We start from the raw sequence: 6,111 nt of genomic DNA on the forward strand, positions 1-6,111 counted from the left end.
TTACGCAAGTGAAACTTGTTGCTCGGCCACTCGTCTCCTATTAAACGTGGTGCACACACCTCTCTCTCGCGCTCTCTCTCTGTCTGTCTCTCTCTCTCTCTCTCTCTCTCTCTCTCTCTCTCTCTCTCTCTCTCTCTCTCTCTCTCTCTCTCTCTCTCTCTCTCTCTCTCTCTCTCTCTGTCACTGAAACCTGGCTTAGCGACCACCACGCTGAACCCACCTGGCTTCCGCCTCCTCCAAGCCGATCATGACACGTGGCTATCAGGGAAATCAAAAGTGTTGGATTTATTATTGTTTAGTAATCATACATTCACGTATTATTCGGTTGATTCTCGTGTCGTCATTTTATGCTCGCAATGAAGAATGCTTCTGCCTGTCAGTATAGTTTGATTTTGCTTGCAAAGAAGAACGCTTATGCTTTCAATCATTAGTTTGCTTTGCCTGCAATGAAGAACGCTTATGCTTTCAATAAAGATTTATCCTTTATTATTTACTCACATCTATAATCATTATATGTTCTTCATTATGTGCTCACTTTTGCTTGCTGTACTGTGTGAGAAGTTAGGGTCGCAACCACCTTTCCGAGGACGTGGCTGGGAAGAGATAACTGTTAAGACTAAACAGCGAGCAAGGCTGAACCGTGAATGGAGACATCAACACCAGCTGCAACGGGATGTTTATGTCTATTTGCACACATGTACGTAAATTGCACTCACATACGCACACATAGTCAAACAAGTTCAGTGTGTGTTCAACAGCCCCCACCCTTTAGGTTGGACACACCTAGGTAGTAGCTTTTCCCAATAAATGAGGAGGTGAAGGGGGAGATCGTTAGGGTTACGTGTGGAGAACTGAAACCGAACGCTTCTCCTCGTTCCCTCCTGGTACCAGAATCGAGTCTCCTGTCTCCTCCTTTTGGTTATTCTTGAGTGTCAATTTGGACCAACCTGACATTTTACTGCAGATTGTGGATGGCAGGAGCAATAGTGTCTCAAATAAAATGTGAAACATGCACTCCATTTTATCAATTTTCGACCCATTTTGGAAAAGCCTCAACCAAACCCCCTCATTAATTCAACGAAAACCATCTACATTATCTGAAATGGAGATGTAGTTCAAAATGTACCGTATTCCAACATTGGTTAAAACCATAGGTTGTATCATGTTTCCGAACCAGAGACACCATTCCCCCTGCCAATGCGTGAAATAATCCATGACACAAAAAAGAAGTTTGGGTTCACTGCCCAATTTGTTGCCGCATATAAAACAGAAGTGAACTGAACCCAAAACGTTATCATGTTGCTGTTAGTCAGCAAGTCCCCCCTAAAAAAAAGAAATCGCTGCCGTGTGAGCCGCGTAACTATCACAACATGATACAAAAACGAACAACATTCGTCACACTGAATTAACAATACTTCACGTGTTATACAACATACTCCACTTCACAAGGCACATTCACAACAACCGCGACCTTAACAAAGAAAGTAAAAACAAATTTTCCATGTCCTCGTCAAAAAGACCTTCAAGCATTAGAAAGAAAAGCCAAATGAGCTCCTGCTGCAGCCATCGCACGTCAAATCTCGAGTCGCTCGACAGTATGGACCCTGACGACTTGGACATCAAGATGGCCGTTGGCCACCAGGCTGACCAGAAAATGTGCGACCCACCCGCTGTGTCCAAAAAGAGGTCCAAAAGCAAACCGCAAAATAACTATACAAATCAGTTTTAAGCCAATAAACTGATGAGATGCCGTAATGTAACGGGGAACCAACTTAGAAAAGCGACGCATAAATATGCTCCCGTATATGCTCAAACAGTTCGTGCACAAACCGAAAGTCGCACAAACCTACTGAAATATAGCCCGCAAAACGCGCTTGTTTATATCTAGATTCCTCCCTTCGCCCGTTAAACCGAGATGTACCCAATAAAACGACCCATCACTATATGAAGCAATACATTCAGTCATTCAATGTCCGATCCGCTTTTATCCTCACGAGGTTCGCGGGGGTGAGTGGAGCTTATTCCATCCAACTCCGGGCAGCAGGATGGGGACAACCCGAACCGGTCGCCAACCAATTACAGGGCACACAGACACAAGCACAACCACCCAAGCCCATGCTCACACCTAGGGACAATTTAGAGTTTCCAATCAGCCCGTCATGCATGCTATTGCAATATTAATATGAAACAAATCAACACACACACAACGGGAGATAAGATGAGATGAGTTTGTTGTACTTCCTCCTATAACCTCTCTCTCTCTCTCTCTCTCTCTCTATATATATATATATATATGGAAAGATAATATGACAACAATCCAGAACCTCACGTGACAGTCAGTAACTGCTTGGTTGCATTTTCTGGACGTTATCCAATAGATGCCAAGCAAACCTGCTGAGGTGGCATCGAAATATGGAAGGAGGACTTTTCTGATTGCTTGTTCGTTTCTGTGTGCCCTGCGATTGGCTGGCAACCGATTCAGGGTGTCCCCCGCCTACTGCCCGAAGACAGCTGGGATAGGCTACAGCACCCGCCGCGACCCTAGTGAGGATCAAGCGGCTCGGAAGATGAATGAATGAATGAATGACTTTTCTGATGGAGCATCAACAGCTGCTGCAGTGATTGTGAGAGACATACAAAGAGAAACACCCAAACTCTTTTCCATTGGTACAAACCACGGGCAAGAAACACGGCAAGTGCCTCTCTCACTCACATAAACACACACACACACCACTCCGAAACAAACAAAAAAACAAAAAACAACTCTGTCACTGCCGGTCTCAATACCCAGATAACTAATGAAGAAGGATAAGCAAGACTTTATGAGTCATACAAATATGTGACAAAATAGCACATAAGTCAATACACATATTCGTGATGAGAGAGCAGAGTGGTGAGAGGGAGTTCCCAACATTAATCAATATGGTTCATTCTGTGAGTCATGAATGCAAACCCCAAATAAGAAACGATTTGGATGGAAGATTTTCAAGACCCAAACTGTAAGATAAGATATCCTTTATTCGTCCCACACTGGGGACATTTACAACTGAATGTTTGACCTGATGGTGGTGATATAGGAAGATAAGATATCTGAGAATAATAGGAAGGTTAAGTTCATAAGTGCCCTGCGATTGGCTGGCAACTGGTTCAGGGTGTCCCCCGCCTACTGTCCAAAGACAGCTGGGATAGGCTCCAGCACCCCCTGCGACCCTTGTGAGAATAAACCGTGTCGGAAAATGAATGAATGAATGAATGAATGAAAAATGTCATATGCATGTCCAGAATGAATTCCAAGCTGATATAGTTGGAGTCAACCACGGCCAGGTGGGTATGTGGGTTTATTCTACCTTCTGTGATCTAATCGAAGAGCGTTTTCAGAGTTGTACCTGTCACTATACGGTTTGTCACCGGCACAGATAGATGGACGACGATATGTTAGTCATTCATTCAAAATACCTTTGAGGGAAATTATGTCAAAATGGATACTTGATCAACTCTCATTTTCAGAAAACTGAAGCCAAATTCAACATTTTCCTGGGGCACCCCTGATGATCTCTCATGGCGCAAGGGTTGAACTTGACTGTCAATAGCATTTTGTAAATCTATAATTAAAGGAGTGTACGAGCGAGTCATTCTGCAATCCTGCCCTACTCTCTGGTGTAGCGGTGGGGGCAATTTCCACACAAACTGCAACTCAAAGGAACAGTAGGCTATAAGCTGAGAGCGTGATCACTTGCTCTTAACAGTTGGCCGACTCCTGAACAATATAACTTCTGAAAACGATGGCTTCGTTCCTGCTGTTTACTTCCATGCACCCTGTAACCCGATGACACGATAAGCTGCCCGCTGTCCCTAAAAGGGTGAAAACCTTTCCAATTAAAGTCCATTACCTGTATGTCCATGGAGACAAGGAGCGATTGTTGGTGTTTCCGTGCAGTTCTTGGAGTATCATGTCACATGAATGCGGGCGCTGCACACCCTGCAGCAGCAGCAGGTTTTTAGAAAGGGTCAGCCTGTTCCAGGAGAACTTCTGGAACTTGTTAGCGCGTCTGTCCAATTAATGCTGGTTGATGCAACTGACTCTCTTGGCAGCTGCGGGGGACAAGGACCAGCGATCGGTGATGACGATCAGCAAAACAACCTAAAAGACACGAACTAAGAAAGCGTCACGGGCATGGTTCGGACGGGTGGTGGGAGCGAGGAGGGAAGCTGTCCAACAGTGACACCTACCATCTGCGCACCAAACCAAGCCATGCTGGACCTGGACATTGGTGAATGAAACTTGCAGCTCCATGGCACCTTTTATACAAGATGTACTTGGATATGAAAGGCTGTGTACCAGGTGTTTGCTTTTATATGAGGACTATTTCCTTCAACTGGGCGTGGCAAGCCGACAGACATGCTGACGGACCGGCAAGCGGACAAGCTTCATTGGGCAGTGGTTTTCACCAGTGAAAGATAACTGTTAGGACTACAACACACGATATATTACACAGTATTTGTGTAGATATTAGCTCGGTATGTATTCTACGTTGGAGTAGTGTGTCTAATCATATAATGTGATATTCATGTATTTTATTTTGACTCGATTCATATTGGCCAGCACGGTGGATGAATGTTTAGTATTGGAGTGAACAAGAGAAACACTATACAATGGATATAATTGAATACAATTTAAAATATGACTCTATTGTAGATTATAAAACGTTCATCTAGAAATATTTTGTACAGGTATACATGGATACAAAGACTAGGGGTGCAGCTAAAAAAAATGGCTGACCGGTCAGCATCCATCCATCCATTTTCCGAACCGCTTAATCCTCCCAAGGGACGCGGGGGGTGCTGGAGCCTATCGCAGCCGTCGTTGGGCAGTAGGCGGGGGCCAACCTGAACCGGTTGCCAGCCAATCGCAGGGCACGCACAGACGAACAACCATACGCGCACACACTCACACCTAGGGACAATTTAGCGTGTTCAATCAGCCTGCCATGCATGTTTTTGGAACGTGGGAGGAAACCGGAGAACCTGGAGAAAACCTACGCGGGCCCGGTGAGAACATGCAAACTCCACACAGGGAGGCCGGAGCTGGAATTGAATCCGGTACCTCTTCTATCTCATATATCGCATGTAATGGGTTCAAAGCTGGTCTTCAGCCATCCGCGTTATAGTTTGTGTGTTCTCTCCATCCCTGTGTGAGGTTTCTTTGGGCAAGCTGATTTTCTCCCCCATTCTAAAACAGAAATTGTGGCTTCATTTAAGACTCTTAATTGGAGGTGTGATTTTCACATGGGCTAGCTTTATTAGACCAAACCCTTTATAAAGAACATGTACTCTGAATATTTTTTAACCCTTGTGTGCTCCAAATTAAAAAGGACTTAAGTTACGCATTTTACAATTTTTGTAATGATGTATTTTGTGTTATATAACATTCTTTTTTTTTTCAAACACTTAAAATGTTCAGAGGCATCTGTGCTATCCATACATATATAGTTTTTATTAGTTCTTTGGGATTTTTTATTCTTTATTTTTTGCAAAAGTGAAAAAAAAATTGTGTCTGGAGGTCCCAACCAAGCCCTACTAACAATCCCGACCGGACGTGTTCATGTAAAATGCATTGGTTTGAAGCCTCCTGCAAAAAGGCAAACTCATTTGCGATCCTCTGGCGCCACCTAAAAGTTGCATAATTAGAATGACTTCAACCCAACAATGTGGCATGCTTACGTCTGTCCAAGCGAAAACAAAGCGATTGACGTAAAAATGGCGTCAAATGCATGTATACACATTAGGTTTACGATGCATTCAAAAATATGAATTATAATGGGTCTCTATGGTGCAAAATATGTAAATTGTGAAGATTAAGGTACCAAAACGTTTTTTTATTATTGCAGCAATGCCTGAGAATTATCAGCCGGTGACGTCATGAAATTTAGCCCATTTTAGAACCCCTCCATAAGTTTCAGCTCTCTCGTGTTTTTCTGAATGCCTTTGCCTTTGATTCAAAGACATCATTTTACATTTATCGCAAGCGGTGCACTACGAGGGTTAAATGAATTCGGAAAGTTGATGAAAGTCAGACCCAAACCTAGCAATTTTGTAAAATTACGGTACCCA

The sequence above is a fragment of the Hippocampus zosterae genome, chromosome 4 (genome assembly GCF_025434085.1).
Source record: "Hippocampus zosterae strain Florida chromosome 4, ASM2543408v3, whole genome shotgun sequence".
Classification (NCBI taxonomy): domain Eukaryota; kingdom Metazoa; phylum Chordata; class Actinopteri; order Syngnathiformes; family Syngnathidae; genus Hippocampus; species Hippocampus zosterae.